General features: G+C 38.3%; 1 long non-coding RNA gene across 2 annotated transcripts in view; it reads left to right on the forward strand.

Moving 5' to 3' along the window:
• Positions 1-382: 382 nt before the first annotated feature.
• Positions 383-24,384, forward strand: part of LOC112134931 (uncharacterized) — a 36,158-nt gene continuing 12,156 nt past the window's right edge. The window contains exons 1-4 of one of the 2 annotated variants that reach the window (XR_008509885.2): positions 383-495; positions 7,310-7,500; positions 12,956-13,088; positions 16,292-18,065. This is a non-coding gene — a long non-coding RNA (uncharacterized LOC112134931). Of the gene's footprint in view, positions 496-7,309; positions 7,501-12,955; positions 13,089-16,291; positions 18,066-24,384 lie in introns of those variants that run through there. The other variant, XR_008509884.2, reaches the window with a different exon arrangement.

Here is a 24,384-nt window from a genome sequence, read left to right on the forward strand (position 1 = left end):
TAAAAACAGTTTAAATAATGTTCTCATTCCATTACCAGAAATGATTGATTACTTCTGAATATGTAATAATTTTCCAGATTATCTTCCACAACTGTAACTTTCACCCTGGAAACTGGACTCTCATTATAGAATGGCACTGTGACAACTGAGTTTTCTTTAGACAGTAAGTGAATTGACAATTATTTTGTATCAACCAGACATTTAAATATTTATGTGCAAAATCATAATTATGTAAACATTTGACAAAATATTCTAACCCAGAATACACACTGAAGAGAATATTCCTGAATCATTTCTTCTGACTCACTGACCAACTATCACACTTGTTTAATATATATAGGCTCTGATCTTTTGATTGGGTCAATTTCATATTTTCCAGGTTTAGTCAGATTTCAAATTTGAATCAATTCCTTCAATTAACTTTATAATCAACTGTCACATCTCTTTTCATTCAGAAAGAAGGAGGGCAGAAGTTAGAACTCCAACAAACTCACAGTAAGTTGCTTAGCCACCCTGGAATTAAATTCTTCATCTGTAAAATCGTGTAGGTGGGGGAGGGAGGAATTCTGTAAAATTCTAAGAGTACTGCTAGAATTTGAAGTCATTTTCATTTTCTTGATTCTTCTCTCAACTTTTCATCCCTATTTGTCTCTTGATTACCACTCAAAAATCCTCTCATTTACCTTATTAATTCCCTTTTCCATTCTCTTCAGTGGCCTTTCAAAACTTTCTCTTCCTCTAGGTTCCTAAAATCCCCAATCACAAGACTCCACTTCTAGTTAGCTACTTTTCTGAGAAAACTGGAGCCATTTGAAGTGTTTTTCTTTGTACTTCCTTTCTCTTCCCCTCTGAATTCCTTCGTACTGTATATTGTATTTTGCCTTTCAATCTTTGGCTCCAGGATGAAATGAATGTCTCTCTTTCTGGCAAGGTCATGTCCTTCACCTTTACTCTTGATCATGAACCCTCCCAAATCCTTACTTCGTTGCTCCTTCCATTCTTTTTCCTGAATCTTTGATTTCTCCAGACCAGTGATCTCTTCTTCTGCCTCCTCATGTAGATGAAGTCTTTAAAAATAAACAAACAAACCAAACCTTCTCTGGACTCTGCCCCCTCCCACAAGTTTCCTCCTCTTATCATCCCTTCAAAACCCAAACTATTAGAAGAGTGGTCTACCTTTGCTTTCTACATTTCTTCACTTGCCCCTTACTCACAAATTCCCTCTAGGATCACAAATGACCTCCTACACACCAAACCAACTTCATTCTCTCAAGCTTCCTATGACATTTAAAACTTTTTTTTTTTAAATTTGGGAGTCCTATGTTTTCTTATTTTATTTTATTTTATTATTATTATACTTTAAGTTTTAGGGTACATGTGCACAATGTGCAGGTTAGTTACATATGTATACATGTGCCATGCTGGTGTGCTGCACCCCATTTAAAACTATTGATGGCCTTATGCCTCCTGAAACCCTCCATTCCTATGGTTTTTCTTTTGACCCTGTACTATCCTGCTTCTCCTGAGAATGTCCTGGCCATGCCTCCTCTGATTATTCTTGACTTTCCTGCCCTGTGACACAAGCTCTTCACTATGGTTGTAGCCTTAGTCCTCCTCTCTGCATCCCCTCTATCTATCCATTCATAATCCACTTCTTTGGAACTCTGTTGACACCTGAATCTCCTATCCAAAAGTTCTCTCCCAAGCTCCACACGTACATCTCTACCTGAAAGATAACTTCACCCATAACACTAGAGTTTCCTCAAAGGCAGAAACCTTATTTTATTCATTTTTATACTTTAACCTCTCATCTCCGCCATCCAGAGCCTAAAACAAGGTTTAGGAACTCAATAAACATTATTTAAGCAAAACAAAACAGTACTTCCCACCAGCACGTGAAACTCAGCCAACATGAAATTAACAGCGGTCTGGTCCTCCTGACTTTCCTATTTCTCTTAATAGGACTTTCCTGTTTGTCTTACCAACTTTTAATCCCCAGAATTTAAAATCTGAGTTTCAACTTTGACTTGTTCTTTTCCAGGTCCCTTGTATCTAATAAATTATCGTATGTTGTTGATCCTGCCTTTGTTATATGTTTTACATCTATCCACTCATTTACCTTCCTTCTATCATATCCTCAAAACTTTAATTACCTCCCACATATTTTCTTGTAATAGCTTCCAGAATCAGTTCCTCTGTCTCTCCTACATACTACTACCAGATTAATCTTCATGTAATATACTTCTCATATATTACTCCACACCTCAAAAATTCTTAATATTTATCCCTTGCCTAGTAATTACAAATGTCTTTCCTTAGCATTCCAAAGTTCTTCATAATATGGCCCCCAAAATGCCTATATGCTTGGAAGGACTAGAGATCTACTCGTTACCTCAAAAAAAAATTTTTTTTTTTGAGACGGAGTCTTGCTCTGATGCCCAGGCTGAAGTACAGCAGCACAATTTTGGCTCACAGCAACCTCTGCCTCCTGGGTTAAGTGATTCTCTTGCCTCAGCCTCCCGAGTAGCTGGGACTACAGGCGTGCACCACCACACCTGGCTAAGTTTTGTATTTTTAGTAGAGATGGGGTTTCGCCATGTTGGCCAGGCTGGTCTTGAACTCCTGACCTCAGGTGATCTACCCGCCTCAGACTCCCAAAGTGCTGGGATTACAGGCGTGAACCACCATGCCTGGAATTTTCTTTTTTAAGAGGCATAGTCTTGCTATGTTGCCCAGGCTAGTCTTCGACTCTTGTACTCAAGTGATCCTCCTGCCTCAGCCTCCCCAGTAGCTGGAACTACAGGCATGCACCACCACACCCAGGTAAGAAGATGTTTTAAAGCACACTCATTGTTCAACTGATAACTGTCAGAAAACAAGAAAGCTCTAAAACTCAACCACTCTCTCTTTCTATCCGTGTTGTTGCTTCTCCTTTCAGTTTCCCTTCTCTCTATTACTCTGCTTCCTCTGTTTATGCAGTTTCCATTCTCTGATAGTTTCGGCTAACACAGCACAATGTGGTCACTCCCAATACCTTTTAAACCTTGATAACTCTCAACATTTCCTTTAGTTTCTGCCCCCACTAATTGGTTCAGTCTCTTAATTTACCAATTCCAAATGGCCCGTCTTTTCATGCTAGACCATAGAAATGTCACAGTACAGCCTATGGATGATGGGTACTTGCATCAGAAGCCCGCTCTATTCCAATCAGCTGTGATCCAATCACATGGGGAATGGGCAGGATAACAGGTTTAGAGAATAGACTCATTGGAAGCAGGGCCATGAGCAGAAGAGATTCTTTGAGAAGGAGGTGGGGAAGAACAAGTAATGTTCAACACCTCCAGGGCATTACATTTTCCTGCCTATTCTCCTACATGCATACCACACTCCTTTCGAAATGGAATTGTTATCTCCCAAACCCATTCCACAATTCATTATCCTATGCCTTTGCTCACACTGTCCTCTCTGCTTTGAATAATCTCTACCCCTGTCTTATCATCTCAAAATGTACTAGCCAAAGGATATGAGTGGATATAAAAGTAATTCAGAAAACAGTCAATCTACAACAAGAAAAGAAAGCTATAAAAATTATTTGAGCACAATCAAAGAAACAAAACTAAAAATAATGTGGGATATTGTCAATTAAATTAGCAAAAATAAATTTAGAATGATTAATGTACATTATGAGAGTTTTATTTCTTCCTATAAAATATAGCTAAAGGTAAATGCATTTAACTCATGTCAAAATTCCACAAAAATGTCCGAATATAAATAAAAAGAAGATGACCACATCTAATATCAAGAACCTTGAAAATAATAGCACCATATCAAGTAATATTGAGAATACAGTATGGCTGATGATATTGCAAAATAGTAGAACACTTTTAGAAAGCAATTTACCAACATGATTCATTTTGGAAAATACAGAAAAAATTAAACAGGAAAATAAAATTCCTTTCCAATTTGATCATCTAGAGAAAATCACTTTTAACATTTTGGTACACAGCATTCCATAGTCTCATATTATATATATTTTTTATTCTTTTTCTTTTTTTAAATAAAATTTGCATCAAACTAGGTATACTGTTAACTCTGAGTATCATGAACCTTTGCCTGTGTCATTAACAGTCTTAAAAAAACGTTGTTTTTAATGGTTGCATAGTAATCTATTACATGAATCGGTGATGATAGACTTTAACAAAAAACTCCTAATGCTAGACTTCAGATTTTGTCTTCTTTTTCATTATTACTGAAATACTGTAATGACCATCCCTGTATGTAAATCTTTTATGCACACCTCTGATTATTCTCTTAACATAAATTCTGAGTACAAATATTTAAAAGAATTTTTAAAAAGTACTTCTAAATGTCAATTTAACCAAAACTGTGACCTCACAGAATAAGAAGGGCGGGAAGGAGGAATAGATAGTGTAAGAAAACTAAAGCCCCACTATCCATAGCAGAAAGTCATTGGTGCATAAACTGAAGGAGTTTTAAAGTTAGTATAAGTCCGTTGTTTAGAAATAAGGAGGTGAAAAACTTGATAAAGTGGAACAGTGAACAGGAATCAGGTGTGGGAAAATATGCCACAGGATACTGCTGTATTCATCATAAGTCTTGTTTGTTTTGACTTTTTAAACTATGCATTTATGTTGGTTTGATAAATATACAAATCAAATTAAAAATAAAAACCAGCAGTACCATTCAGATGTGAAATATAGCAGATATACAAGTTAGTTTAAGTGCCCACAATTCTTATAATTACGGAGGAATATACATATATATACATATATGTATGCTACAAAGACCTTAAATTGATAATTTTGTGAATTTTTACAAAGAATCCTCTGTAAACCAAGCACGTGCTGTGACAGATACAAATAAATACTCTATTTTTTTATGCTTTCCAGAGATAAAACAATTATTATCAACAGTAGAAATAATCTCTCCACATGGCTCAGCTAAGTAATATTAAAAAATTACCTATGCAGAAAACCTTCAAGTTTTCTCTTAAAAATTTATAAAAATAGAGGCAAGTTAACATACCAGCTATTCAAGGTAAAGTTTAAGAAAGTAGTGAATTTTTCTTCGGAAAAACTCTTTCATTTTTTCGCCTACTAGAGAACATGCTATAGGCAGTCCTCACCAAAATAAAAAATTGGAAAAATAACAGGAAAACTAGCATAGTGGGAATAAATGAAGATTTAGAGACCTTAATTCCCAGGAAATTTTGTCATAGATCTTGCCATTCATACTTGATAAATGTTTATTTCTTCTTAGTTCACTTTATTCCTGTCCCAGGAAAAGAGAAGAAGTTCTATCACACCTTAGAATATTAGTACCTGCAGAAAAAAATTCTCATAGTGGCACCAAACCCAAATTATTCCCCACAACTTGGAGGGCACCTGTATAGTAAATAATGAATCAGGTGAGTCTCCACTACCCAAAATTGTTGTTTTTGTCTTCTTCACCTTGTCTCCAAGTAGTACACAAAATGGAGCTTTTAGAGCCAGACTCCTGTCTCTTGTTCCTTCCTCATAGTCTCTTTCTGTCCTTTTCCCCCTCACCACTCCACATTTTTCGCTTAATATTTTCCACTTCTTTCTTTCCTCAAACCTCATTTCTGGGTTTTCCCTCTTTCTCTCCTACGACCTCACCCCCACTCCATCCACATCAAAGAACTGAGGTGAGGAAGGAGAACGTTTCTTGCTCTTCCTCTATTTCCCTACATGAAGAATAACTGTACATTTTACCTCTGGGTAATAGAAGTCTGCTAATGAAGGCATCTAACAAAAAACCAGCTGACATTTTAAGTGTATCTCAGACTAAACTATGTGTAAGTTTACTGGAACTTCACGAACACTTTTATTTTTGCCTTTGAGTAACTACCATTTTGGTATATTTATTTTTCTTTTCAATGGTAAACTAAATGTATAATTGTGCTTTCTATTTCTACATTTATTATACTCCCCTTAAAATATTTTGTCTAATGACTATTATGCTACTTTAGCATCCACTCACATAATGCTTCCTTCACCAGCCTTTACCAAAATCTCTCTCTCTCTACCAAATAATGGGTATTTGGAAGAGAAAGGTGAATGTTCCTTATTCTCATCCAAGTCTCTGTACTGATCAACATGGGTCTCCGTGCCAAGAAGTAAACAACATTATGTTTAGTCCTTGGGAGCAGCTACATCCAAATATTATATGGAGAAAAGTTCAAGTTCGTATATAACATGAAACTTTGAACTCTGAAAAATGTGATTTAGAATCCCAACAAATCTGACTTTTGGAATGAACATTCCATCTTCCAGTCATAATGGAGATATTACAAGAAGAACCTGGAAGAGGAGGATGAGATTATTCTATCTGACGAATACATCAACTAAGAAATGGGAGAGGATGCCAGAAATAGTTGGCTAAAAAGTAATACGGCAAGTATTTAGATTGTACAAGCAAGCCTTTACAGAAAATCTAAATTTCAAAAAATTATATTCAAAATTATGCTTGAAGTATAATAAATCCCAAAATATCACCTTAAAACAGTCATAAAAATTAGGATGGCGCCCACGGGTCTAGGACTAAGGCAGAACCCATAGCCAATATTTGTCGGTGAAGAGACAAACTGCTGAATAGAGTTAATACATAAATTTAGGATTACAAAGTTCTACCTTCTACCAGAACAACTAGGTCAAACTGTTCCCACTAACAGATTTTCCATTCCTCTTTTGCAGTATCATGGGCTAACCAATTCATAATCGATTTTTTAAAACTTTAACAGGCCCACTACATGTTAATCATTGGGTTAGGGAACTTAGGGCACTTCTGTGCCCTACATGATGAACAAAATATCAAAATTCTAAGTAAAGACAAAATTAGTATTGCCTTAGGCTCCGATATGGCTTGGCAAGGTACTATTACTGATTCTATCTTTATTTAAAATGTCAACATTTTGTTTATCATAGATCTTCGCATTGATTTTTTAAATATTGCATTAAAATGTTATTTAACCTTAATAACTGAGTTTTTCAGTTTCCCTTTAAATTTTACACCCTACGTTTGACAGTTAAGTTTATGTGTCAACTCAACTGGGCCATGGGGTACCCAGATACCTGGTTAAACATTATTTCTGGGTGTATGGGAGAGGGTGTTTCTGGAAGAGATGAGCATTTAAATTGGTAGACTGAGTAAAGCAAATTGTCCTTCCTAATGTGGATGGGCCTCATCCAATCCACTGAAGGCCTGAATAAAACAAACGGCCAAGTAAGGGAGAATTCTCTCTCTCTCTCTCTGTCTGACTGCCTTCAAGCCGGGGCACTGGTCTCCTGCCTTCAGACTCGAGCTTGGACTGAAACCTACACCATGGGCACTCCTGCTTCTCAAGCCTTCAGACTTGGACTGGAACTATCTACCATTGGCTCTCCTGGGTCCCCAGCTTGCTGACTGCAGATCTTGGGACTCCTCAACCTCCCTAACTGCATGAGTCAAGTCCTATAAATAGTAAGTAAATAAATAAATAAATCCTGTTAGTTCTATTTTCTGGAGAACCCTAACTACTATACTAGACAAGTGGCCCACTCTCCTCTTACTTGTCTCAAAGTGATTTCTTTAGGTCACATGTTCCAGATGCAGCTAAGAGATGGCGGAGTTTCCATTGCCCTGGGTCCTTGATGTACCAAGCCCCCCTGCTAACTCATGACGGACAGGTGGCATGAGAGAGAAAAAAAACTTTTGTTTAATCTTACTGGGATTTGCGGGTGAATTTATTATTACCAAAATTGTAATAGTGGTTATTGTTGGATAGTATAATTGTGGGAAAAAATTCTTCTGAAAAGGGCAGGTTTTGATCAAACCCTGCTCAGAGTTTACGATCTACAACAGGGGTTGGAAAAGTTCTTCTGAAAAAGGCCAGATAGTAAATATTTTAGGCTTCATGGGCCTTGTGGTCTCCATTGCAACTCTTTAAATATGCTATTGTAGCACTAAAATACCATAGACAATACTGAAATGAAAGAGTGTGATGTGTTTCAATAAAACTTTGTTATAAAAATAGGCTGTTGCCAGGGCACAGTGGCTCACACCTGTAATTCCAGCACTTTGGGAGGCCAAGGCAGGTGGATCACCTGAGGTCAGGGGTTCAAGACCAGCCTGGCCAACATGGTGAAACTCTTTCTCTACTAAAAATATGAAAATTAGCCCTGCATGGTGGCACGCACCTGTAGTCCCAGCTACTTGAGAGGCTGAGGCAAGAGAATCTCTTGAACCCAGGAGGTGGAGGTTGCAGTGAGCCTAGATCGCACCACTGTGCTCCAGCCTGGGCTATAGGTTGATGGAAACTCCACCATCTCGTAGCTCCATTTGGAACATTTGACCTAAAGAAGTCACTTTGAGATGTAAGGCAACAGCTTAAGAGTCTCACAGTGGCTTTTCTATGCTTAGCCCAGAAATGACACACATCACTTTCACCACAGTCCATTGTCTGGAACTAGTTACATAATTACAGGCAACTGTAATGGGGAGGAGGTTAGAAAATCTCAAGGAGCTAAAATGCGACATTTGTGAGCACCACTCTTTGTCACACTAAAAATCACACTAATATACAATTTTTCCTCTCTTTGCCCTTAAAATTGTATTAGATATGATATATCATAGGCTTTTCCCCACGCCATTACATCTCTTCATAAACATACATATAAAAGCCTCCACTCCTAAATCATCGCTTTAGGCTTTTCCTAAGTATTTTATATGCATTTTCTTATTTAATTCCTACAACTAGTTTATGAGGAAAATACAATAGTATACCCATTTATGGTCCTGAAAACAGAGGCTTAGTGAGCTTAAGCTATTAAGCGGCAGATCTAGGACTCAGGGTTATCAGACTTCAAAGCCCATCCTCTTAGCCTATATGAGGATGAACTAAAGAACTGTGGTCCTGGTGTGAGACACACCACCACTGCAATAGGTTATTGATCAGAAAGTGCATCACTGGAGTAAAAAAGGATGCATCAAACCCCAAGGACCCATTATTGCCAGTAACATGCGGACAACAGAAACAATGGCATTGAAACCAATGAAAGCCTGATCAAATTTTCTAATTCTTTCTCTCTCTTTCTTTCTCTGTGAGGTGTTTGGAAAGATAACTGGCCTCTTTGGCTTCATTAAGACAGCTGGATTCTTGGACCATCTTGGAGAGAAGGAGAATCCTAGAAATATAATGGACTCCTACTACTCTGGAAATTTGGAGTTTAGCCAGGTTTCAATTGGAAAAAAAAAATAGAAGAATAGTCAACGGAGAGATCTTCTTTTTAAAACTTAACTATAGCTATTCTATATTTGATATATGTTCTCTACTTAAAGTAAGGATTAATGTACAGGTTTCTATTGTATACAAGCTTTAGTATTTTTTTACATATTCATGTCTTGTCATGGTAACTCTATAAATTGTAGGACTCACTGTGTGTCATCACATATCTTAAAATTCATATTGAACTAAAGGATTTATAGTAAAAACACTAGCTGGCCAGGTGTGGTGGCTCACACCTATAATCCCAGCATTTTCAAGTCAGGCAGATCGCTTGAGCCCAGGAGTTTGAGATCAGCCTGGCCAACATGACAAAACTCCACCTCTACTAAAAATGTAAAACATAGCTGGGCATGGTGATGCATGGCTGTAATCCCAGCTACTCGGAAGGCCGAACCATGAGAATTGCTTGAACCCAATAGGCAGCAGTTGCAGTGAGCCGAGATTGCACCACCTCACTCCAGTCTGGGCAACAGAGCAAGACTCTGTCTCAAAACAAACAAACAAACAAACAAATAAAACACTAGTAATAAAGTAGTTTAAATATTACCACAACTGTGTTATAAGATGGCAAACTAAACCACATCAAACTTATGCCTGCCAAGTTTTGTTTTAGTAGTAAGTCCATTCCTGAAGTAACTGAAGTAATCATAGAGCAGACAGACACATGAGAAATAGAAATTTATTATCTCACAGTTCTAGAGGCTGGAAGCGTAAAATCAAGGTATCGGCAGGACGATGCCCTTTGTGAAGGCTCTAGGGGAGGGTCCTTCCTTGCCTCTTCCTAGCGTCTGGTTGTTGCCGGCCATCCTTGGCATTCTTTGGCTTGTAGACACATCACCCCATCTCTGTCTCTGTTGTCACATCGCATTCTTCTTGTCTCTATTTCTCTCTTCTTATAAGGACACCAGTCACTAAACTAGGGCCCACCTTAATCAATCAAATATGACCTCATTTTAAATTGATTGCATGTCAAAGACCCTATTTCCAAATAAGGTCACATTTAGAGGTATCTAGGGTTAGGATTTCAACATATATTTGGGGGAGGGTGCACAATTCAATCCACAACAGTGGGTATAAATGTCTTCTTGTCTTCCTTGGGTGTACAGGTTAGGATGGCACAAAGAGAAAGATCGGTCTCCACTAACTCTAGTGGAAGTCCCCATGTTGAACCTTGATACATTTTTTACCAATAGACTCTGATTTAAGTACTCTTACCACAGAGTTAAACACACAGTTTCAGCTCTTGAGCAGGCTTTTGATAGAAAAACTAGGTAGATATATACCATATATAATAGTGTTTACCAATCAGTCAATAAAAGGGGCTCCAAGTTCAAACAAACTACCTTACAAACTAAATTTTAGCAACCAATTCATTTGAAATTTAGGAATTGCCTATAGTTTTGACCATTCTTCATTTTTCTCTCTTTTTTCTAAGGGCAAAGGGTCTGTTATTTAATATATGCTATTTATAAATGCTACTGGAATTTACAATAATTCCTGAACTCAGTGGTTAGCAACTAGTACTAACCAATCCTAAGGAATGGTGATGATGACAATGATGATGCTGCTGCTGATAATGACAGCAATAAATCTAAGCAGATATTTCTAAGAATGCAAGAGCTTTCTATTTTTATAAGTAACTTTGTAAAAGTAGATAAATACATTCAAGTGTTTATTATTTCTTACATAATAAGTACAGATAGAGATCTGGAGTTTATTTTAAAAATAAAAAAAAGCAAAGCTCAAAATAAATATATTCAGTAGAGAACAATAGTCTTATAACAATGTAGCCTTTAGCAGAGCACTTTGAAGTGATGAATCATTATACTTGATGATCTTAAACAAGTTTACATATAATTAGAGAGACATGGAAGTTAGGGGGCTGGTATTGCTGTTTTACACAGAAACCTAGCACCAGACATTTAATAAACATTCAGAGATTGTACTCATATTATGTAAGGATTACAACTATCCTAAGAGAAAAAAAAAACTCTAGTCAAACTGTAAAATGATTTTTCACTTCCGATTCTGAGTCACTTATTGAAAATAGCAGGCCAAAAATAAAAGCACACAATCAGGAAAGGAATCAAGCTAATTTTGTTTTATATATATATATATATATATATATATACACACACACACACACACACACACACACACACAAAACTCCTTATTTCCAGAGTAGCAGAAGTCCATTCTCTGTCACTCTCTTTCTCCCTCTCCTTATATATATATATAAAATCTTTATATATATACTTATACATATATTAAGTATATAATTCATACATATGTATAATTTGAGTAAAGTTTGTCAGGAATATTCATAAATATGCAGTGATAATGTATTTAGGTTTTTTGGGTTGTGTGTGTGTTTGTTTGTTTATTTGTTTGTTTGTTTTCTGAGATGGAGTCTCACTCTGTCACCCAGGCTCCCAGTCTGGAGTGCAGTGGCATGATCTTGGCTCACTGCAACCTCTGCCTCCTGGGTTCAAGCGATTCTCCTGCCTCAGCCTCCAAGTAGCTGAGATTACAGGCATGTGCCACCATGCCCAGCTAATTTTTGTATTTTTAGTAGAGATGGGTTTCACCATGTTGGCCAGGCTGGTCTCAAACTTCCGACCTCAAGCAATCTGCCCACCTTGGCCTCGCAAAGTGTTGGGATTACAGGCATGAGCCACTGTGCCCGGCCAGTTTTTAACTTTATTATTAATACTTAAACTTTCTAGGGACCAAATTTCATTTAAAATTATCTAGTAGAAGAATCTTTGGGGTTATATGTTATTTGATACATACTAGTCTTTTATTCTAAAAAACGAAAATCAAACAGAACTACAATTTCCCAAAATCCTGGCTGCTTATTGCTAGTACCCTACACCTATTAGGCATAACCTTGCTTGATTCCAATATCTGGCTGTTCCTCTCTAATCTAAACACTGGACTGTCTTACTACTTCAACTCTCTATTCCTCAGTCTCTAATCCTGGGTTCCCATCCCTACTGCTTTTCTCTTGAGACTTGACATGATTAAGACCTGATGTGCTCAGCTTCACGTGATCACTACTCCAATGGAATAAAGTGCAGGTAAGCACTTATCTTAGACCAAAGGAACAAAATAAAACAAAACAGAACTCTTCCTTAGCAGAATCAACTGTAATTACAAGATTTGAATTTACCAAGTGAGGCTTCAGCTATGTCCAACCCTCTTCTTATTCACTTACCCTCTATTCTGATCACTTCGTAACCATGGCCTAGGAGCCCAATCACAGTTACATCTCCAAGGGGTGAGAACCATTCTTCCTGGGTTGCTTGGATGCTACTGCTCAGCCTACAACCCCCATGTTACTAGGCTTTGAAACAGGTTCTATCTATTTCCTCCATTCTGTTCTAAACCCACTGAAAAAACCTCTGATATATAGATAAGGGTATAAAAACCTCTCTTCCCTATGAATTCTAGAAATGCCAAACCTCCAAAAATATATACCTAGTTTTCCTTAAGTCCCTGCAGGTTTAAACAGCTCTATCCCTTCAGCTACCAATTCTGTCTGATTCCTAAATTTCATTTTGCCTGTTTTGCACAGAAGCACTCTGTTGCTGTTACCATAACTCACCAAATCTGCAGGCACTGACTCCAATAAATATCATGTATCCACAGAGCCCATGAATCAAGTCTCAGCCAGATTTCCTAACCCGTTTGGTGTTCCTGCTTCTGTGGAATGAAAGAGGAGGCACAATGGTTTGGTGAATTGGTCATGTCTGGAAAAATTAGTGCACGTCACACCAGGAAGGTAAGGAGCTTGTAGAAAATTCAGTACCACTTTGCTCAGAGAAATTTAAGAAACAATCAACTCAGTAGCAATAAATATAATGTTCTATGTTTCTTTGGATCCCTTACATGTGAGAGACCAAGAATCCAAATGGAGGCAGAAATGGGATAGGATGGTCAAATCTCAAGAAAGCCATGATAGTCTTAGAGCACACTTCTATAAGCCTGAACCCCTGGCATGATCTAATAGTTGGAAAACTCTGCTTGAGTATCACTAGGAAAGCAGGACCTTTGCCCACAGACAAGCATGCTCAAATGAACAAGGTCAGTTGATAAATAATATCTAGAGAATGATGCCAACTAAAGTGTTTCTTCTCAAACAGGTCTGAAATTGCTTAAAACTGAAAATACATACCATCTAAATATAGTCCTATATGTAGATAGACATATCATTGTTAAAGTGAAGAAATAAAATCCATTAGTGAAATTATTACCAGTCTTTGCCATGTCTAATCTCATAGTTCTGGCCACTTGCCTTGGCATGATGGATGGAGCTTATAATGGAAGAATTATATCCACCAACAAGCATTGTATTATAAGCTTGATGCAAGAGCAACTTTCCTCACTTGGAAAATTAAATTATCTGAATTAGCAGCCACCAGCCTGTTGGGAGGGTAGTGTAGAAGGACATTACTCATTAAGAACAGATATGACATAATCACAACTACTGGCTCTACAAATGCTATAGAAACAGATTTTCCTTTTTAATTCACCTCTCTCTGCTAATGAAACTGAAAATGATATGCATTATTTCTTGTCAACACCCGTGGTGTTGAGCTTTGGCCATATGTGGAAAGACTAATATTTATAAATAATGTTGAATGAGCTGTAGCATCACATGATAATTACATTCTGAAAACTGAGTTTATGCTAATGTGGGATAACCATGATACTCAAAGAGATGCCTTAGGTAAATATACAATCCAGCAGCTGTCTGTTCACATCTCCAAACTATGAGGCAAAAAAAAAAAAAAAAAAAAATCTCATTGCTAATCAACAACAGAAGTTACATATAAACAGTGCTTATTATACATGAGTTGAATATATGATAAATAAAGATCACAAATTAGTGCAGAAAAGAATACACAATAAACAATGCTGTTATAAATGTGCACTATATCTGTATCTCATAAATAGATTTCAGATGGATAATAGTTATATGTAGAAATCAAACTTGATAATGCCTATTGGAATATATAAAGAATTATATGTAAAAAATGTGCCATGGGAAAAGGTTACAAAACTAATCTTAAAAGTCTTGGAAGAGTTTTTGAAGTTTTTAAAGATTAATACATTTAACCCCATAAAACTGTTAAAGTTCCATATTACCTAAAGGTGCAAAATCAAAAAATAAAAGGCAAATATAAATGGGAAAATATACAGCAAATATGACTGAAAAGGAGTTGATATATCCATAGAATGCACAGATTAGTAAGAAAAACCCTAAAATTTCAATAAATAAATTATAAGTGACAGAAGTAGGTAATTCACAAAGGGAAAAAGGCAAACAGCTAATAAACATATTGAAAAATGTTAAATCCCACTTATCAAAAAATAAAAATTTGAATGATTATTTTTTGCCTACCCAATTAGCAATAATTTTTAAAAAGAAGATTCAATTCTATTTCACCCCTATTAGAATTAGTAGAAAAGAAAGAAACAGAGGAAATGAGACATGCTGATCATAAGGGGAAAATATTTAAGGATCTCCTCCGGCAAAAGGAGAAATGCCATAGGGAATTAACTACCTTCTCTCACGCTCTAAGCAGTGCTGATGTCAGAGGTCCTGTTTTGTTTCCATCTACAATCCTAGGTCTCCTTCCCTCAGAAGTATGTTCTGGACCTTGCCTTTCAAATCCATAACCATCAAGCCTTATCCATGCTATACCTAATTGTCGGTTTTCCATGCTCTTTGACCTTAATACCTGATGTAGTATCTCCCAGTCATTTTGATGGAGTCCTAACCTCTGCCAGCTGTTCTGAACTTGACTCCTTTTCCTGCTTACATGATATATGCTCCTTCTATCTAATAGAATGCCCAGTCTTGGCCTCCTCTGCCCAACCTGACATGTTCCTATTCAAATTGTAGTATGGCATTATCTATACCATAGCGATAATAAAAGTAGCTAACTCTATTGTATACTTTCTATGATCCAGGCATCATGTTAAATGCTTTACATACATTATTCAATTGAGTTTTTATAAGCCTCTGAGATGAGTACGTACAAATATTTTTATTTTATCTATGAGGGCTACAATAAGAGACGCGCCCAGTCTCACACAGCTGCTGATTGTAACCCAAATCCATTTGACTTCAAAGTGCTCCCTACAGCCTCCCTGGGAAGCAGGGGCTTTTACTACATAGAACACAGCTGAAGGCCACAATTTAAGTCACAGAATAAATCTCTATTATAGCAAACAATGTACGTATAAAGCCCTACTGTATTTACAGCATCTAGCTGTAGGGAAATCAAGTATTTCCTGGAAAACAAGTCTGTACTGAAATAAACAGAGTCTTATATTATTTTTTATAAACCCTATTATTTTCTGTGGCTTTTCTAGAAATAGTAACTAACAGATTAAAACAAAAACAAACAAAAAATGCCGTATTATCCCATAATACTGAAAGGCTACTGACTGGCAGGAGAGCATAGTCAACTATGAAACCAGATAGTAGTATGCCCAGATGTTGAGTGAAGCTTTTCCTATGCCTCCAGAACTGGCACAGGAGTTATAGATGAGGTCTACAGGTACTGGGTCTCCATATCTACAAGGAAAGTCGTATTCCCCCAGAAATTACTAGTAAGTAAAAACCAACCCTATCACTGACAGCCATTAACCCTACCCTCACAGTCCATGTAAGAAGCCTTGGGAGGCAGAGGAGAGTGGTGAGAGTCCCCAGCCTTGGGTAGAGTATAGTGTTGGCAGTAAGGAAATCTTTCTCCTCTCCCATAAAGCCAAGTGTGTTCAGGGGAATGGGAATGCCCTGCTCCAGGAGAATACCCTGCAGATTTGGGGGTGGCTATGAGACAGGGAGCCCACCAGCATCTCACTACGCAGTGAGTAGAGCAGAGTGAAGCCCAGTGAGAGAGTTCTAGGGAGACCTTGGCCTGAAGATGGAGGCATACACTTGAACACAGAGACTTGTGCCCACTTTCACTGCAGATTCGTGAAGGCAAGAGGCTTATTGAAGTAGTCCTGCAGCAGCACATCAAGGAAAAGGTATAGCATAGTATTCCTGGGAAGAAAAGGGTGTGTGGCATCTCCACCCTGGCTTCATGACAGAAGGTATGGAAGAAAATCTCAGTGGTTTCCATCAGACTACAACAAGGACTACAGAGCAGAGGAGGGACAAAAAGGAGTACCCAGACAGACAGGACAAACAAGGTGGCATCCTACCAAAGAGGGGACTGAAGGTAGGGACCACATCTGTGCTGCCCTCCACCTCCCCCGCTAAGAAAGCCCTCATTGACAGGGGATCAGGTTGACCTGAACAAGAAATCATCATAAGAAGACCATTATATCAGCGAGTCCACCAGAAGCAGAGAGAACCAGAGTAACTGGAGTAAGACCCAGGGCACTTTCCCACAACTGGCAGGTGGCCAAGTGTCTAAGAGTTTGTTATCTCCTCTAAGAACCCCCTACCTGCCCCAATCCTGGACAACCTATGTGTACAGAGAGAAGGGGAGGAGAGATATCTTAGATGCAGTCTCTCTGTCTCTCACCCCTTCTCTTTCTTCATACCCGCTCCAATCCACTCTTTGGGTCCCTCAAGCAATAGGTTAAGGGAAGAGTTTTAAATTGGATATGAGTTTGGAGTTTTAAACTGTATTGGATGGAACTGTGCTCATCAAAAATGACTGGAATGTCGATGGTTGCTAGGAGTTACAGAGGAGGGAGGGATGAACGGGTAGAGTACACAGGATGTTTGGGGCTGTGAAAATACTCTATATGATACTATACTGGTAGATAAATGTCGTTTTATATTCGTCCAAACCCATAGCATGTACACCAAGAGTAAACATTAATGTAAACTATGGACTTTGGTTGACGATGTGTCAATGTAGGTTCATTGACTGTTAACAAACATACCACTTTGGTGGGAAATGTTGATAAGGAGGAAGCTATACATGTGTCAGGGCAGGAGGCGTATGGGAAATTACTGTACTTACCTCTCAGTTTTAATGTGAACCTAAAACTACTCTACAAAAATAAAGTCTGGGCCGGGCACGGTGGCTTACACCTGTAATCCCAGCACTTTGGGAGGCCGGGGCAGACGGATTACTTGAGGTCAGGAGTTTGAGACCAGCCTAGCCAACATGGGGAAACCCCATCTCTACTAAAGACACAAAAATTAGCCGAGCATGGTGGTGGGCGCCTATAATCCCAGCTACTCGGGAGGCTGAGGGACAAGAATCAGTTGAACCTGGAGGCGGGTGTTGCAGTGAGCTGAGATTGTGCCACTGCACTCCAGCCTTGGTGATAGAGCAAGACTCAGTCTCAAAAATAAAAATAAAAAACAAAAAAATAAAGTATTTTAAAATGTTCCTGGCACGTGGTCGGCACTCAATTAATATTTATATAATAAATCAATGAATGGATGTCTTTTACACAAAATTTAACCCAAAACAATACTTTTGTTTAGTGTCAATGAAGTATTATCGACATTTAAGAAACGAATTAACTGTTGATATATACAACTATAAGGACTGACCTCAAAATCATTATGGCAAATCAAAGTCTCTCTCAGATTTTAAAAAATAGTTCACGCTGTATGATTCAATTCCTATAAAATTCTAGAAAATGCAAACTGCTCTATTGTAATAGAAAGCATATCAGTATCTGGGGGAAGGGGTGAAGGGAGAAATGGATTACAAAAGGGCACCAGGAAACTCAGAGGAATGGAAATGTTCATTATTTTGATAGTAGTGATGGTTTCACAGGTGTAGACCTATTCAAAACCTATCAAATTGTATCCTTTAAATATGTGCAGTTTATTGTAAGTCAATTATATCTCAATTAAAAGTTAAAACATTTAATGATCAGAACGTTTGGGTACCTACTTAAGATGCCGGGAAAAGGAGAGTCTACAGAGTTTAGTATAAAGAAGTGACGGAGAAAAAATTAAGTTCTTAATATATCCCAACTAAGTTGTCATTAGATAGGTTACATTCTAATACACTCTACTGAACGGACTCATTTCAGAACCTTACCAAAAGTAACCCAATTTAGAGGACCGTGTGCAAGGGTGGCTGGGGTGCACTCTAGTTTTCTCGTCTTCTTGTTTGAAAAATAAATTAGTTAATACAATTTCCCTTCTACGATATTCTGTCTGAAATCAAATCAAAGAAATAAGTCATATTTATGCACAGCAGATAAACCTGAAATGGGACCTACAACCCCCTTCCTTGTGAGTCATCTTAATAACTACAGAAAGCTGTGACCCGGTGTTTCCAGGAGAACCATCACTCTGCTGTGCAGATGAGTCATGAGAAAACTGGCCAAGGATGCTTGACAGCTTCAAACCACCTCCCATGGAGCTGGCCATTTTCTTTCTGTTCATCCTTATTCTTTTTTTTTCTCATATTTCTTTCCAGAATTCATTCTTATTTGAATTACGAATTAGTATAACAAGAATATCCTACCTACTACCCTAAGAAAAGGACAATAAGAACTTTCAAAAATTACTGTAACTACAGTGATTCAATTATGTTTCCTACTTATAAAAGTAAAATGGATTTTTTTTCCTCCACCAGAAAACGGTCCAGATTCCCAACAGTCTCCAGTCTCAGTTTGATACCATAATTGCCATAAATAAATTTCTTACGCACTAAAACCAGTTTTGCCCTTTTCCCAGGAGGCTTTTGTAAAGCTCAACATAAATTCAGCTATCTCATATGATGCAATTGTGATTTAGGAAAAGCAAAGACCATCATCAATACACAGTTTCATCCTCCCACACCAACAGCCCAATCTAACTGCCGCCAAGTCCCCAAACCCTGAAACTCCCACCCACAAGCTGCCAAACCCTCTGGTTGCCCTATCACTGGCAGATGCTACGATGCTCTGTCAGTAAAAGGTTTATGAGAAACTGAAAAGTGTACAAAATCAAACAGAATGCAGAGACATTTTTACTGAATTTAGTATTTTGGGATTCTAGAATACTTAATGTTTAAGAATTGAAAGATTTGAGGATCCATAGCCCTGTGTTTCTGTATTTGGTGACTGCAAAATAGTTACTACCTGGTTACCCCAAAAGGAATGAGAGATGGCAGTTTGTGAAGACTTTGAACTTGCCCCATGAAAAGCATCATATACATACAACTCCGTAAACATAAAATAATTTCGGTCACTGGGAGGCTGGCATCTGCCATGGTCATTATTCTACATTTAAGCAGTGCAGTGAATACTCATAAGTAGAGTGATGTCATTCTGCCTAGGGGGAAGCCATATTCCACTGTCATCACGCATAATAGATCAAGCTGTGCTTAAGGTGGCTTAGTGACATAGCGAACTGAAATGCCATGACCATGGTCATATTATTCCTGAAGAACTCACTAAGGTCCTTCACCAAATCCTGTAATTTTTATTTCATGCTGAAAAGCAATCCTGATACTCTGAGCCCCCCATTTTACATATGGGAAAACTAAGGCCCAGGAATTTTAAAGATTTACCTGCATCAAGTAATCAGATAGCAAGATTACCTAAAATCTAGACTTTTAAATTCCTAGCCTTGCACTCTCCTCACCCCCTTTCTCTGTTGCCTAGTGTAATACAAACCCACTGTTTCCACAGACACTTTTCCCGTCCAAGTCTCACCTCTGTGCTACCACTCATATACCTCAAATTATCAAAGCTGCCTCTGATTGCTTGAGCTGAATGAATATCTCTTTTTCCGATTCCTAGCACAATCCTTGCTGGCCCAGCACTGCCTTCTCTTAATTTTGATGTGAACCTAAAACTGCTCTGAAAAAAATAGACTTAAAAAAAGTACCTGGCATATGGTTGGCACTCAATTAATATTTGTAAAATAAATCAATGAATAGGTGTCTTTTATGCAAAAATCAACCAAAAACAATAGTTTTGTTTAATTAGTTTCAATAAAGTACTATCAACATTAAAAAAAGGAATGACCTATTGATATATACAACTATAAGGACTTATCTCAAAATCATTATGGTAAATCAAAGTCTCAGATTTTAAAAAATAGTACATGCTGTATGATTCAGTTCTTTTATTTTATTTTTCCATAAGTTATTGGGGTACAGGTGGTATTTGGTTACATGAGTAAGTTCTTTAGTGGTGATTTGTGAGATTTTGATGCACCCATCACCCGAGCAGTATGCACTGCACCATATTTGTAGTCTTTTTATCCCTCGCCCCCTCCCACTCTTCCCCCCAAGTCCCCAAAGTCCATTGTATCATTCTTATGCCTTTGTATCTCATAGTTTAGCCCCCACATATCAGTGAGAACATACAATGTTTGGTTTTTCATTCCTGAGTTACATCTCTTAGAATAATAATAGTCTCCAATCTCATCCAGGTCACTGCATCACTGCAAATGCTGTTAATTCATTCCTTTTGTGGCTGCATAGTATTCCATCACATATATATATCACAGTGTCTTTATCCACTCATCGATTGATGGGTATTTGGGTTGGTTCCATGATTTTGCAATTGTGAATTGTGCTGCTATAAACATGCATGTGCAAGTATCTTTTTCAAATAACGACTTTTTTTCCTCTGGGTATATACCCAGTAGTGGGATTGCTGGATCAAATGGTAGTTCTACTTTTAGTTGTATGATTCAATTTCTATAAAATTCTAGAAAATGCAAACTGCTCTATTGCAATAGAAAGCATATCAGTGTCTGGGGAAAGGAGTGAAGGGAGAAATGGATTACAAAGGGCACAAGGAAACTCAGAGGAATGGAAATGTTCATTATTTTGATAGTAGCGATGGTAGTGTTTAAGACCCTTCCCCTTAAAGCTTGGGTTTCTTCTCCTTCCTAACTGCTACCCCTGCCTAGAATGTCACTCCACCCAGACCCAGCATCCCATTCTCTTGATTCCTGAGCGCCAGCTCCCTCAATCAATACTTACTCTGAAACCTGATGGACTGCAGTATTTTATTCACTTTTTGTTTTATTTCTATTCTATTGTACTGTAACAAATTACTACAAATCCAGTAGCTTAAAACAACACAAATCTATTATTTTAGAGTTCTGTAGCTCAGAAACCCAACATGGGTATCACTGGACTAAAATCAAGGTGTCGGTAGGGCTGCATTCCCTTCTGGAAGCTTTGGAGAGAATCACTGACTTGCCTTGTCCATCTTCTAGAGGTCACCCACATTCTTTTTCTCCATCTTCAAAATCAGCAACATAACATCTCTCCAACCCTGCTTTATTATCACATCTCTTTGACTGTCTTCTTCTCCTCCCTCTTCTGCTTTTAAGGCCTCTTGTGATTACACTAGGCCCCCCAGAATAACCCATGATAATCTCCTTAGTTTAAGGTCAGCTGATTAGCAACATTGATTCTTGTTGCCATGTAAACTAATGTATTTACAGGCTCTGGAGATGAGGGAGTGAATATTTTGGGGGAGCCATTATTCTGTCTACACAAGTGTCACTTCTCAATATTTCCTCTTCCCTTCTGCACACTCTCCTCATCCCTACACACCCCCCATCCCTGATCTAGGGAAGAATGGATTCTGGATTGACTGAATCCCCAAATGATCACTGGGGCCCATTTTGTCCCATCTACTCTCCTCAAAGGTCTGAGAGGGCCACCGGCCAGGCCACCCCATGATCTTCTGTCTGCCTGAACTTCCTAGAAGCAGGCAGGGCAGAAGACACTAGAATAAGGAAAAGAAAGTTGGGACACAGTGTAAAATTCAAGGACCCAGAAAGACCAGTACACACAGTGCTATTGCTGAGGCTGGTCTTGGTCCTGATCAAACACAACATGAACACACAGGCCACTGAGCATGTGTGTTGAGACTTCAAAAGGAAATTCCTTAGGAACAACCTTCATAGGCAAAATTATAAAAATCAATTGCATTGTCAGATCATCTACATTTTGCTTTAGGAAAAAAAACAAAAAATAAAAAGCCCAACTCAGACAGCTGTGAAACATGTTATGGAATCAGCCCTAGAGAGTCCTGTGAAACATGTTATGGAATCAGCCCTAGAGAGCCCAAAATGTAGAATCATCTACATTTTGCTTTAGGAAAAAACATAAAAAAAAAAAAAGCCCAACTCAGACAGCTGTGAAACATGTTATGGAATGAGCCCTAGAGAGTCCTAGTAACCACCGTGAAAGACTTCCTTGTTTTTTATTATACTTTAAGTTCTGCGATACATGTGCAGAACCTGCAGGTTTGTTACGCAGGTATACACGTGCCATGGTGGTTTGCTGCACCCATCAACCTGTCATCTACATTAGGTATTTCTCCTGATGCTACCCCTCCACTGCCCTCCCCCACTCCATGATAGGTCTTGGTGTGTGATGTTTCCCTCCCTGTGTCCATGTGTTCTCATTGTTCAACTCCTAGTTATGAGTGAGAACATGCAGTGTTTGGTTTTATGTTCCTGTGTTAGTTTGCCGAGAATGATGGTTTCCAGCTTCACCCATGTCGCTGCAAAGGACATGAACTCATCCTTTTTCATAGCTGCATAGTATTCCATGCTATATATGTGCCACATTTTCTTTATCCAGTCTATCACTGATGGGCATTTGGGTCGGTTCCAAGTCTTTGCTATTGTGAATAGTGCTGCAATAAACATACATGTGCATGTGTCTTTATAGTGGAATGATTTATAATCCTTTGGGTATACATTCAGTAATGGGATTGCTGGGTCAAATGGTTTAAACTTCTAAACAAAGATTTAAGGGGAAGTTACAGAGATAGATCAGAAAGGTCCCCCATGCCCTTTGCCCAGTTCACCAATGGTTGTATCCTACATAACTAAAGTACAATATCAAAATTAGGAAACTGACATTTGCACAACATGTGTGTATAACTCTATGCCATAAGACTTAACATTTTTAAAAATATAACTGGACAAATGTATATTCCAATATCCACCACTCAGTCAGAATCCTACAAAGATGGTAGCAGCACTCCATACAACTTGTGGATTCACCTCCTACCAAGAGGTCTACATTGGGTGGCTTTTAAGGAGTGACACAACCTTAAGGTCAAGTAGTCAAGTATACAGTAAAGCACAGAGAACTTGACAAGAACCTACACCAGAATTGTGAAACCACCACCACAGACACTTCCCCTACCCTGCTGGGAGCTCAGTCCTCATGGCACACCTGCTCAAATGAGGAAATGCTCTTTAAACATTTTCATATGGTTTTCCTCAGTGTATGGGAACTCTTTAAACTCTCTCTTTAGAGAGAGCAGACTGAAATAGCATCTCAGGACTTCATTTCTCTCCATCACAGGCATGAACTCAAGAAAAATCCTCTGAATCAGCCCCACAAAATATCAGAAAATGTTAGACCTACAATCGCCCTTAAAGGCTTTCTAGTTTGGTTGGATCCTTTTATTTACAGATGAGGAAACTGAAATCTGGGGAGTGGAGAGATCACTAATCACTTAGTCATACGCTAGCTAGTGGTTGTTCTAGAATTAGAACCTGAGTCTTCTAATCCCCAAGTTGGCACATTTCTTAGTATTGAAACCGCCTTTGCAAAAATTATAACTGAGGAAATTATGACAATGGAAGAGATCAGATCTAACCAACTTCATCTTGCTTCTAACCTTTAAGCTGTCCTTGTTCATTCCTGGGCAGAGGCCGAACTAACCTTGGGAAAATTGATAGTAGCCCTTTCCCCTCCCCCAGAAAACCCTTCTTGCCTGGGGACCAGACTGCCTTTGTAGAACTAACAAATTAGCTACAAGATTAGAAGTTATGGTTTAGGAGTCACGCAGCCTCCACAGCTGCAAGTCTGAACCTCTCCAAATTGCTCCTGGAAATAACATCACTATTGTAAAACCTAAGATCAGTGCTTGAGATATTTTGCAGACCCTGCACTCAGTGCACCAGCTGACACCATCCAGAATAGTAATCTGGCTCAACCAGTTCTGCAATCCCACCCAGGAACGCATGATAGCAAGGAGTCACTTCGACCCCCTATGATTCCATCTCCAACCTGACCAATCAGCACTACCCACTTCCAAAGCACCCAGCCGCCAAGTTCTCCTTAAAAACTCTAATCCCCAAATGCTCTCGGAGAGACTGA

The sequence above is a fragment of the Pongo abelii genome, chromosome 13 (genome assembly GCF_028885655.2).
Source record: "Pongo abelii isolate AG06213 chromosome 13, NHGRI_mPonAbe1-v2.0_pri, whole genome shotgun sequence".
Taxonomy (NCBI): domain Eukaryota; kingdom Metazoa; phylum Chordata; class Mammalia; order Primates; family Hominidae; genus Pongo; species Pongo abelii.